The sequence below is a fragment of the Haliaeetus leucocephalus genome, unplaced genomic scaffold, assembly GCF_000737465.1.
Source record: "Haliaeetus leucocephalus isolate CR32 unplaced genomic scaffold, Haliaeetus_leucocephalus-4.0 Scaffold763, whole genome shotgun sequence".
Classification (NCBI taxonomy): Eukaryota; Metazoa; Chordata; class Aves; order Accipitriformes; family Accipitridae; genus Haliaeetus; species Haliaeetus leucocephalus.
Genome location: NW_010973199.1, coordinates 2,416,516 through 2,429,226, shown reverse-complemented (window position 1 = coordinate 2,429,226; position 12,711 = coordinate 2,416,516).

Below are 12,711 nucleotides of genomic sequence, written 5' to 3'. Positions count from 1 at the left end.
CCTTGCCTATCCCTTCTGAAGAGCTTATAGCCATCCATTGCAGCACTCCAGTCGTGGGGGTCATCCCACCATGTTTCTGTGATGGTGAAACATGGTCATAACATGCTTAGAATGATCTCTTTTATAAGTCTTACTGTGTGACGTCCTCTCCATCCAGCAGTTATACATTCTAGTGTCCACTTGCTAAGTAACCACTAATTGAAGTACCTAAAACTTGTATTTACACATCTGACCAATATGTGTCCAGAACAGGCAGCAAAGAGTTGTCTGAACTGAACACATTCATTGTGAAGCTGGCTACAACTAATTGATGAAGATGAAATACTGGCCTTATGGTATTTTACTAGCAGATCCAGGCAGTCATGTCCATTGCATTTTGCATCTAGAGATGTAGAAAAATCTCCTGAAACTAGGTATCTATCTTTCTTTTAAACATTTGAATAGAGCTTGGTGCCAAAATATTGTCAGTAGTTGACATAAGCCTTTAATCTTACTCTTTACTGCCCTTCAGAGCTTCACAAGCAGACCCAGCAGGGCAAGGCCTTTGTGGTGTCTTTTGTACAACCCAAGACTGGTATCAGTTATTAGCTTATGGGGAAGGAGGTGCCCAACAGGCCACTTCTGCCTTAAAAACAGAGAGGCAGACTGTAGCAGATCCAAAAGTTCAAATACCTCATTAAGCATTGCCACAAACATTTATGTCCCTTCTGCCTGCCTGCCATGATGCAAGCCCAGATCAGTCTTCCGTGACAAAATTCTTTCTAGTATGTTTCCACCTACTTAGATACCTCTCTCCATGAAACTCTCGAAACTCTCGAAACTCTCTGAGATCTGAGAGCTCAGTGTGCCTGACAGATTTCCTCCTGGGTATTTGGCTCAGCTCCTTTAGATCCTTCAAGGGAGCACCCTCAGATACCTTAGCTGCTTGGACCTGTATGACTAGCAGCACAGTGGCACAGACACAGAAGCTGCCTTTGAAATTCCTTGCTAAATCTATAGCTTAGTTTGGGGAGTAGGATTAAACAGCCCTCAAAAGATATGCATAGCCAGGTCTCTTTCCTGGCAATAGCAGCTTATAAAATTCTTATGGTGAGCCAAGAGGATAGTTAGCTGTGCTGAGCATTCTCCATGCTGTCCTATAAGGCAGCATAGACAATGAAAGAGTAAGACCTCATTACAAAACTGGAAGCATGAACAGAACTTCTGTGAGTGAGGAATTTTGAATCAAAAACGTAAAAAGACTGTTGATTTTTCTTACGCTTGAATATTCTGGGTAAAAGGTTTTGGCATTGGGCAGCTAGTTTTTATTTGAGTTCCTTTAGATGAAGTTCAGTTTGGAAAAAGAGCTTCACATGGAAATAAAAGCATCTATCTTTCTTTGTGATTTGTTATGTAAAGGAGGGAGAAAACCAGTCCTTTACTTCTCCAGGTTAAGAAAAGGGCAGATCTTCATCAAGAAAGACTTGCTTCACTGTGTAGTTTGAGAAAGGCAGGTTACTAATGTTGTTTAACAGCACCAATCATGTTAATTTTTTAAACCATCTAATAGAAAAGGTACTTAACAGCTTGAAGTAAAGGAGATGGGAAGCTATTACTCAATAAGCATTGATGTCCAATATATAATTCAAGGAGTGGTTTGAGCTTGAGTTTGAGGTTTTGGGGGTTTTTTTCACTCAGAAGAAAATTTTTCCATCAGTAAAGTGGTGAAGGCATTAATTCCAAAAGAAAATAAGAGGAGGGAAACCACAAAGGAAACAAAGCAAGCTACAGGCTACAGACATAAAACTGTGTTTCAAGAAAGAACTTCCAAAACCTGTAACTCAGTAAAATTATTGTTCATTTTGGTAAAGATTTTTTATTGTTCCCTTATCTACTACTGTCACTTAACATTGAACAGCTCCCAGGTCTTCACAGCTACATGCAAACTGACTTCTTAAGGAAGCTGGTAAGAATTAGTAGCAAAAAAAAATTAGTAAACCTCAGATCAAAATTGCAGAAGTCAGTAAAAGAGAACTTGTAGAGTATTTAGCACAATTGTTTGCTTTTGTAACTGCTTTAAATTATTGTCCTAAGTCATTCCTCTAAAAATTATAAAGTTTTCACAGCATACTCATACTATGATATATACACACAGGCTGAAAGTTGAAAAAAATATTGTAATAAAGAAATAAAAATAAAGTATCATAAGCTGTTAGGATTCATTTCATTATGAAATTATACAGGTAGTTGAAATGCACAGGAAGAATACTAAAGTTAGTTTCTTTTAACTTCAATGAATAATACATTGACTGTTGATATGAAAGTTAAGGAGATAACTTTGTTCCAGAAAAGCCTGCATGAAGCCACGCCAAACTATACCTTCAGTGGCAATTTCAGAAAGATTCTTCTCACTGTATGAGTGTTTGACTGTTTCAATTGTGCAACCTCTGTAAACATAGATCAGTGTAGAGAGTATCCTCTCCTGTGTGTGGAGAGAAGTATGACTGTTGCAGCTGCTACAATCCTTTATGCTATCATGGCAATCTTAGCTGGTTTTCATTCCGCAGACTTCCTTCACCATGCATCAAAAGGCCATATGTTGTACCTATGAAAACACTGCAGATTGAGAAGGAGTGCCAACCACAATCATGTAAGAGCTTAACAATAATTCTTTTCACAGGAGCATCATGCACTCTCAAAAAGAACAAATTGCACATTTTATTAGGTGTTTATATGAGAGTTATGGGTGTGAAGGTAATAACTAGTGGATAAGACTAGCAGAACTCACACGTAAGATCTCCTAGAACTCTTTTTCCATATATCTGAGACAGCTTTGCAAATGGGACATGATCATACTGCATCCACCTTGCAGATGGCTAGGGTGCAGAGTGGTAAAACAATGTCTAACAGCTATGTTAGGACTAGAATGTATACCACATGGCTTTTTAAATTACTGAATACATGTACCATAAGACACCAACCTAAGCCTCCCTTTAGAATCAGTGAAGACAGAGACTACCTCATCCCATCTACTACAGACATCTAATTTAGGATATAAATTCACCTGTAAAGCTGCCTTGCTCTCCAATGACTACAGACGGAGCCTACACAACTAGATTAGACAAGATACTCAGTGTTTAGGCAGATAAAGCTGGTTGATGATTCCTGCTATAGAGTTTTTATGTTCTTCTTTGATGCAGTATCCAAGATGTAGTCCTAGCTTGACTATTTGTATATTTATATTGACTGATTGAATATTGAATAGAAAATTGTTTAACATTTAGGATAAACAGATTGAAACTATGCATTTGTATTTTATTTCATAATTCTTCTCATGCATCAGTAGCACAGTCCTTTGTTTTAATGATATTATGTGGCTCTATATCAGGTAAATTTCTGTGACCTATTTTCTCATCCTGATAATTTAAAACCACTATGAAGGATAATGCGTTATAAAAATAGGGGGGGTTTAAGTGTGTTTTCTGTGTCAAATGAAGGGGTTTGGTATGTCTTATGTGTGCAGCATAAGTGTTATTTGTCAGTGTGAGAACTGAATCAGAATCAGCAGGAAACAGAAAACTTGCAATAAGAAACACTGTCAAGAATAAAGCAAACCAATAACAATTGAGCAGTAGTTAATGAAAATGGATGGAAAAAAGGAGAAGAAAGAATTGACACAAGAAGACTGCTCATACTAAGGATAAAAATGATATAGAGTTGTTTATCTTCATTTGGCTGCCTATCTTAAAGTAAAGGATAAGCCCCAGTGTTGACACTGTAAATAAAGAGAAAATATGAACCCTTTTTTAAACTTGCTCTGCACATAACATTGACTTCTGTTTGTAGAATCTTCTACTATCTCTCTTCTTTTGCCACATTAAATAGTTATTTCTTCCATGTGTGTCACAGACACCCCTTCTCAAAAAAAAAACCCAAACCCAAAGCTTTTGTGGGTTTGTTTTAAACTTTTAAATTTTGTAGAGAAAGAGCTATTTAGCTAAAAAAAAAAAAAAAGTAGTTCAGCTGAAGAATAATTTTGGAAATTTCCTTTTGTCTATTCCATTTTTTTAATTTAAATTTCTCACCTCTCTTATCTTTCCAAACATTGTTATGATTATAGTTACAGTGAATTATTTAAAGAGGTAAATCACTTAGAAGTAAGCTGTCATTACCTACAGCCCGTTTGCTATAACTATATCAAGGTAAAATTCCAAGCAGTGGCAATCATTAAAGCTAAAATCCATTTGGTTCTAATGCTTCAGCTTTCATGTGACCTTACTGTTACCCCAAAATAGTAAAGGAAAAACATGTTTTCTTTTTCTTCCATACTGAACATATAGCATTGTTTCATTTATCAATTGGTCAGTTACTTTGAGTGCCAAGATCTGAAGAAATATCTGCAATTTTGCTTTTCCTTGGTCTATGATTTTATGGCTGTCAAAGATCAGTAGAAAAGGCGAACAATGGAATCACACAGTTTTATAATGTACCAGCTGTTATGGAATTACTCTAGTAGCTTTTTGTTATTGCTGTGCTATTACTCACCATTTTTCCTGATTTTAAATGGTAGTCTATGATCACACAAACTAAGGCATAAATCACATCAGAAATATGTCACCTATTCCTCAAATATACATAAGGAATAAAGGTGTATTGTGAACTAATATTCTTGGAGAAATAAGACATTTTCCTTTAATTGCTCTTAAAATGTAATCATTCTTGCATTGACAGGAGAATGCCTGGGATTTATGATCCAGATCTAAAGATCTGATAGACAGACATACTTTCCTTGATCTCACTGATTTAGCCAGGTGAAGTCTAGGTACAAAACATGGATTAATCTCAACTTTTTCTCTAAAAACCTTTAGGGTCTTGTCCCAAAAGGACTATAAACTCAAAAATGCATCAGGTATATCCTCTAACTGTTTTTTAAAGAGACTACTATAACCGCCACAAAAATGCTTCTGTTGAAATACAGAATACATCTCTATTCCCAATGGAAATCTGAAATTACAAAGAAAATTATTTTTGACATACTGAGACTATATTATTGGATACTACCATGTCTTGTTGAGAGTCACTATTAAAAAAAATCAGCACTTTTTAAAAAATGACCACACGGGCATTCTTTACGCCTAATGTGGCAATTTAAGTTATTCTGTGTTCCCTCAAGAAGCTAATTCCAGAAGATCATTCATCCTACTGAAGACACATAGTTTAGGACAGTATGAATCACCCTTTAGAGGTGCCTATGTTACTCCATCTATTTTGGAAGGAGGCTAGATGAGTAGCTGACACAACAATTCAATGGCTAAAATGAGATGAGTGCTGTTTCCAGTGACTGTTTTACCTGCCCATTAGAATCAGAATCTCAAAAGTCTGTAGTATTTTAGGCCATAGACACACATGGGTCAAACCTTGGTAATTGATCTGTCTTGATTTTAAATTCAGTCTGGATGAATCAGAAGTTAATTTACATTTAATTTAACATTTAATGCTATTGCTTACAACTACTGACCTTTCAATATGCAGATTTTTTTCTTTCTCAGACTCCAAAATATATGTCCTGATCATTCATGTACAGCTGTCAATGATGCACTTTGTTCCAGATTTATGCCCCAAGTTTTAGTGTTTCATTTATTCGCTCATGACTTGCTTTAATTATGTTTGGTAACTGCTGCTGAAAATGCTTGGTTTTTAAAATGGTAATCATTCAAATCCCTTTAACTGGCTTTGTATGAAGAAGATAATACTATTAATATGGCAAGTGATAGTCTGCTAACAGTAATTTAGTGAAAACTGATTTCTTATTTTGTTCCTGAAATATAACTCCAGGTTTTTCTTGGTGATGATAAACCAAAACATACTAAGAAATCCAACAGAAGATTGCACTGTAAAAACTTTATTTTATAAAAAACAGCACAAATAGTTTGCAGTTTTCCTAAGCCATAAAGTAGTCTTGTGGGTCTATTCTGACCCACTGTGTAAAGGCAATAAAATCTCCCCCAGAAATTCCTGCATTCAGCCACTGTCTTCTGCTTAGCTTTAAGGCATAGCTTTATGACATCCAACCTAGATTTAATGGCAGCATAATATGGTCTGACTTAAAAAATCCAAACGAAACCAAAACAAAAAACCAAAGGTATTTGACTTAGACTGAACTTTAAGGGTAAAATCATGAATTCAGTAGAATGAATTGGACTTTTGCCACTGATGCCTATCAGATTAGTGTCTCTACAGAGAAAACTTCCAACATACATAAAGCCCTGCCAAGCAATTGTTATTTTCTTCTTTTTGTATCAGAAGATGGAAGGACCCCATGGAGGTGCTCATAGTCTTGAAACAGGCCATGTCCTAACTCTGGGAATTAAACTACCAAACTTTTACTGTGGAATGAAATTGGTTCAAAGAGCTGCTTTCTACTTCCTTCCCCTTTATATATGAAAGACAAACACTGATAATTCTGATGTGCTATCCTGATAATCACTGAGAGTTTATTACATGAAAATTGATTGTGGCTTTTAAAGCTCTGCAGAAAAACATTGGTTTCTACTAAGTTTCATATGACTTTACTATACTGGTTGACCTATACAATACTGTGTTTTCAATTGCCAATGAATCATACACCTTTTTTTTTTAGCAAGAGGCTCTGAGACGGATTTTTCCTTTACTTTTTCTGTCCTCCATTTAGCTAATATTGATTTTCCACTACAGAGTTTCTAATGAACTGGAAACCAACCTTTCTTCCTTTATTTACCTTTTTCTTCTCTATAGTACATTAGCATTCTCAAATTACATGTAGATATGCGTAGGGCATAATATTACTTTAATTACATTTAGAAAAGAAGAGCTTGGAAACCATTTTTAGCAACAGAAAAGGAAATAGTCACTCTTTTAAAATGTTTTTTCTTAGTACAAAATTATTCTACACCTATATTAATTGTTAAAATTAGAATATGGTTGCCTTCCACTCTACTGTCTGCACAATGGTTACTATTTAGGATTTAGTATGTTCATTGCCTGCACCAGCCAGGTGTTTGTACTCTTCCACAAACAACTGTGTACTGCATATATATATATATGTAAGCTATGATTATATTGCTAACCTAGATACTATTAGCAAAACATCCTGAGCAGTCTTTATCCCAGCAAAGCACAACTGGTCAGCCAAGCTACCCAGGGAATGCTGAATCCTGAGCTGTCACAAAATATAGATAGAGTTATCCCAGCTAGCTATTTTAGATCTTACCTTATATATCTACTGCAAACTAACAGCATGGCAAGAACAAGTAGGTAGAAAGAGATAGGAAGAAAGCAAAGCTGCTTACTGATGTAGGAGCTGTCTAAAAATTTCTGTAGTGTTACAAAATCACAACAGTATTTTCAGAATTCAGTGCTGTCAAGAAAAATAAATTTTGTCTACTATTTAATGCAGAAGAAACAGTGAAATTTCCAGAAAGATGAGAATTGCAGAACAAATGAAGATTAAGCCTTAATGCATTCAAAGGTTTTATGTACTCACTGGCAGAGCTTAAAACTAGTCTGAGAATATGGAAAGCATTCACCACCTAGATTACTGTAATGGTAAATAAAATCAAAGGCTAATAAGTCTTAAAGGCAGCAAAGAAGCTTCAAACAATAATGCAAAGCTCGTGTGTTTATTCTGCAATTTAATTTTATTAAACTTCAGAATACTACTTATCTCAAATAAAAATTGGGTTCGTTTGCTGGCCATGCTCTGAAAAAAGTTCTTGCTACCATCTGCAGGTGCTGTTTTGTACTTAAGAAAAGTTAAAAGAATTAATCATGAAAAGAAAGGTAAATCAACTTTGTTTCAGCTGTTTACTGCAAAAATTTAGTACAAATATCGTAAGATCATATACAGTTTCCAGTGTAATAGGCTGAATATTAGTTTTTAATATGGCAAAAATGATTATTAAAGTTTTATACTTACTACTATATATTGCCTTTATTCTCCACTCACAGCTCCCCTGATTATCAATAATTGTATAGTTAATCAGGAAACACAAATGCTCCCCAGAAATATACATTACATGATCTAAATTAATTAATGTGTACATGGTCTAAATTAATTAATAAAAGCAATAACTAGTGGATGACACTGTATGACAAGCTCTTGCTTAGCTGTAGACACCAGATACTTTAGTGAATATAGGATACTTCTTCTGAGATGTGCAGACTTCACTCACTTTGTAGACTGTGCTAGCATTTAAAAAAAGCAGATTATAATTTTAGTAAAATGGGATTAAATTCCATTCTTTGGTGTCAGAATGCTACTTTCGGTAAAAAGACTTCAGTTACTCTAGGGAGAGATATATATTTTGTCAGATATTGAAACAAACCAGTCAAGATTCAATCCTCCTTTTTAAAGTATCTATCATAGAGTTAAAGGTAAGGATTTAGCTGAAGGAGAGTGATTCAGATTTTTTAAATGAGGTGCTTAGTTTATATACTTTTCTCTACTGACTGAAGGGAGTTCTTAGGAGATTCAGTAAATGTTATTCAGTGATCCTGTATGCAAAGGAGGGAACTGCCCAGAGCTTACCAAAAGGGAAGGTGTCTAACACAGGACTGATTCAGGGCTGCGTTAAGTCTCCTTTGCACAAGTTGCCTGTTGGAGAGAGGAAGAGAAGGCACTCTTTTCCTAAAGGTGATTGACAGTATAGGCACTCTTCAGTGACGAAAGTTTACACAAACACCCTTGCTTTGTAAGAAAGGGTCAAAGCACCAGATGATTGACTAGAGGAAAGAGGGCTGCTCTCCATCTCTTTTATTGAAAGTGCATTTCTGTATACAAAGTAATGTAGCATTCATGAAAATAGAACAGAAAAATAAGTAAGGGGAAGTCTGTATTTATAATCATGAAGTTGGAGACCTACATTCACTTGCATCTCCAGTTTTCTGATGTAAAAATAGGAAGCCATATATTCCCAGGTCAATCCTGTCATTTCCCTAGCATGGGAAACCTGATTCCTCCACGTACCAAGAATCCCTAATGATTATACCATTCTATGGAGCGTCAAGGGCAATGTGCAACCCTCATTTAGATCCCTGCTTTAGCACATAATCCAGTGTTACAGAAGCAGAGTCATAGCTGCCCGTACATATCAGCACTATTTCTAGCTCTGTATGCATGTGCATGTGCATGTATGTGAGTTTATTATAATACCAGTTATAATAAACAACTGGTTTATTTTAGCCAAATTTGAAAAAGGAGTGGAGATTGTAAAGCTAATTATCTTTCTGCACTTTTTGTTTCAATAGAAAAGGGAGAGAGAAATGGAGTTAAAATATCCTTTAGTTTGTTTCTAATACTTTCTTATTTCATCAGCTAATCTCCAATAAGGAGTGGAGCAGCCCCTACATTACTGACAAAATATAAGAGAAGGCTGCAATGGAAAAAGGCAAAGGGACACTCACATTTTAACTGCTCTTGGGAAAAGAACCGCAAGCAATTTCTGCATTGAAACAAGATGTCTGTGGTTAAGAAGTGACTGGCAGATCACTTTTGATTCAAATACCTTTATTCCTCCAGAATTGTTAAGTATCTAAAAAGTTTATGGGAGCTTGTGATTTATACATACAACTGATAGAGCACACTCCTACTCCATAGTATTTAAAAGCAATGCAACAGTCCCCATTTCGCTGATGAGGAGCTGAGGCACAAATATATTGAAGTTCCCCAGGGTGACTAAGTAGAACTATGGAGGAAGAGGCAGAAAGCCACCTAACATATTCAACATACTTACTTCAACTGCATCCATTTTCACACAACTATGACCAACCATCCTTCACTGTGGAGTAAAAATCCTTTTAAAAGTCCACACTAAGTTCAACTTTTTATGCTTCTGTTTGTGATTAGAGCTTTAATAATGATTTACAAATTTACCAGTTTTAAGGAGCGTGTCTAAAGAAACCAAATAAATGATCATTGTTCTGAAGAAATTTATAGCTTTAGAAAGGTCGTCATCATCATATATTCAAGCTTATTTCTCTAGTCTCATTGTACACATGTTTCTTCAGATTTGTTTTCAAAATTGCTGACTAAAACTGTCCTGAGAATTTTTCTTTGGGGTTCTTTTTGTTTCTTTTCATTTAAGGCAGGTACATGCAGGTAAACACACACATTGATTTTCCTCAGGAAACTCCTTTTACATCTGTGCATCACTACTGGAAAACCTTATTTCCCTGCCTTACATATACATTAGGGCTTCCTGTGATAATTTCTATTCTTCTGGCACAGAATAATGGGCTGAACTCCTTTCCAAGGCCACCAACAAAGTTTTTTGATTAAGATATGAAAATATCGCTGCTCCTGCTCATCAAACAAACAAAAAAGCATGAAATGCAAGTCTTCCGAATAGATCTTGCAAATGACATCTCCAATCCATTGAACTTTCAGCATTTTCAAATGCAGTTTTATAAGGGATTCCACTTCTTTTGCAACACATTTATTTTCCAATTAAGACACCTGTAAACTCTAAAATGAGGTTTTTAATTACTATTAAAAACTGACTTCGTCTTAGAAAGGCAGTCTCCCTCAATAAATTTTATAGCTGGATAGACTAGTTTGAGAGATATCCTGGAAATAAAGTAACTAAAGCAGCTAAAACAGAAAAATTACACCAACTGATTATAAGATGAAATACAACAGAAGAAATCAAACCATGCACAGATGAGACATAAATGGCTTTTTTCTTTCAATTAGAAATAACTAGAGGTTATATTGTGCAAAAGAGAAACGAAAAAGGAAGCTAAGCATAGTGTAAATACCCTTTGTCTTGGATAAAATGTGGTGGTAAATAGAAATGTCAAATTTGAAAGAAGTTTGTTGTGGACAAAAAAAACAAAGAAACAAACAATGAATCCCCAAAGAAAGCTGAAGTCCTGAAGAGAAATGCTGCTTTGTTTCACATATACTTCAACAGTCAGACAAGATACCTGATGATCACACAGCATGTTAGCATGAGAGTTCTACATGAAACCAATCTGAGCCACATAAAATTTTCATTTATTAAGAGAAATAGTAGATGGGGAACACTGGATTTTGAATAGCCAAATATTTCAAGAGTATTTGAAACAAAGTGACAGGTTTTGTTTGGGCTTTGGTTGTGGGTTTTTCTTTTCTTTTCACTCTGCTTTAGATTATAACAGAAATATGACAGACTAATATTTGAAATTCTTGTATGTCTTCAATACCATTGAGTAATTACTCACTTTAAGAAAACAGGTGACCAGAGATGCTTACTTTATGTGCCCATGTTAAAAGCATATATCAGGCAATTTCAGAAAATGCCTACTTGAATTTGAGTCCTAATGGGACATCTTTGTACACAGAACAGATTTTGGTTTGAGACCAACTGAAGTTTCCTAGTCTTATCAGCATGAAATCAGTGCCATGCAGACACAGAAGGAGAACCTTTTAGCACCTTGGGTACTTAAAATATCACTGCTGTTGTGGAGTTTATACACCTCCACAGTTAGGAATTAAGTCAGTAGACATTTGTAAGATTACAGGATTAGCCCTAAATCCCTGAATTCCCTCTACTTCTTTTGTCAGTCCTAGCCCTTGCAGAATTAATTACTAAATTTCCTAAGGAAACAGGTTAAGACATTTAAATTTGAATATGGATTTTATCTTCCCACACATGCATGTGGTTTAGTATACAGTTTTACTACTTGACTGAAACATCATCAGTATGATCAGTTTCTCTATGTTTTACTTAGACATATGCAACAAAGCTTCAGCCAGTCATTAAAATGCGATAGACCAAAATTCCAGCCTGCAATACCTTTAGTGCCAGAAATTCAAAGTACATCATTACTAGATCTGATGACACTTAAACTGATGGTGAGTCATTCAACAGTGTTAAAACCCGGTGAATTACACCCATAGCACAGATCCCATGCCCATCACAATTTGCAGATGGAATGATAATTTGGATAAGTATGTCCAGTTACAACACTTTGAAAAGGCAAAAACTGAGGGAAATTAGCTTCTTAGAATTCACAAAAAAACGCCTCATAAGTATTATCTGAGCAATAAATTCTTCAGAAAACTAACATAGTTAACATTAGTCTACATATTAGTAATTCAAAGCTTAAAACAACATGAAATTGCTTGTACTATGAGATGAATAACAGAGAAACTTAGGTGAGTAACTGCTCTATACATTTTTCCATTAACACATTCCCATTGGGCTATTCAGAAAAGCATTAATTGGAATTAACATTAAATAAGAAAAAAAAAAATATTTTTTTTATTTGTGTCAGTTTTCCATTTAAGGAAATAAGTACTCTTCAAAACTTACTTTTCTCTTGAAATTGTTCTGAAATCCCTTGCTATAATATTCTGTGATCTTAATGATGGACAGAAAGTTATCAAAAATCAAAGCAAGCAGAAAGAAACAGATTTGGAAGACTTACAATGGTGTTTTCTTACCAGCTTTCATGCTTCTTTTCCCAAAACGAAAAAAGAGAGCTTCTTGCAGTGTTTCTACAAACTTTGTGAGAAGAGACTATAAAAGTGCTTATGTTATATTCAGGCAGAAAACAGGTGAGATTTAAAGACAAACCTTACATTTTCTAGGACAAGATGATTTATTGACGTCTAGAAGAAACGTTAAAAAAAAGAAAAGGAAGAAGGAAAAAGGAATGAAAACTCAGAAGCTTGTAAAAACATTCTTGTTCTCTAGATCAATATAAGAAACA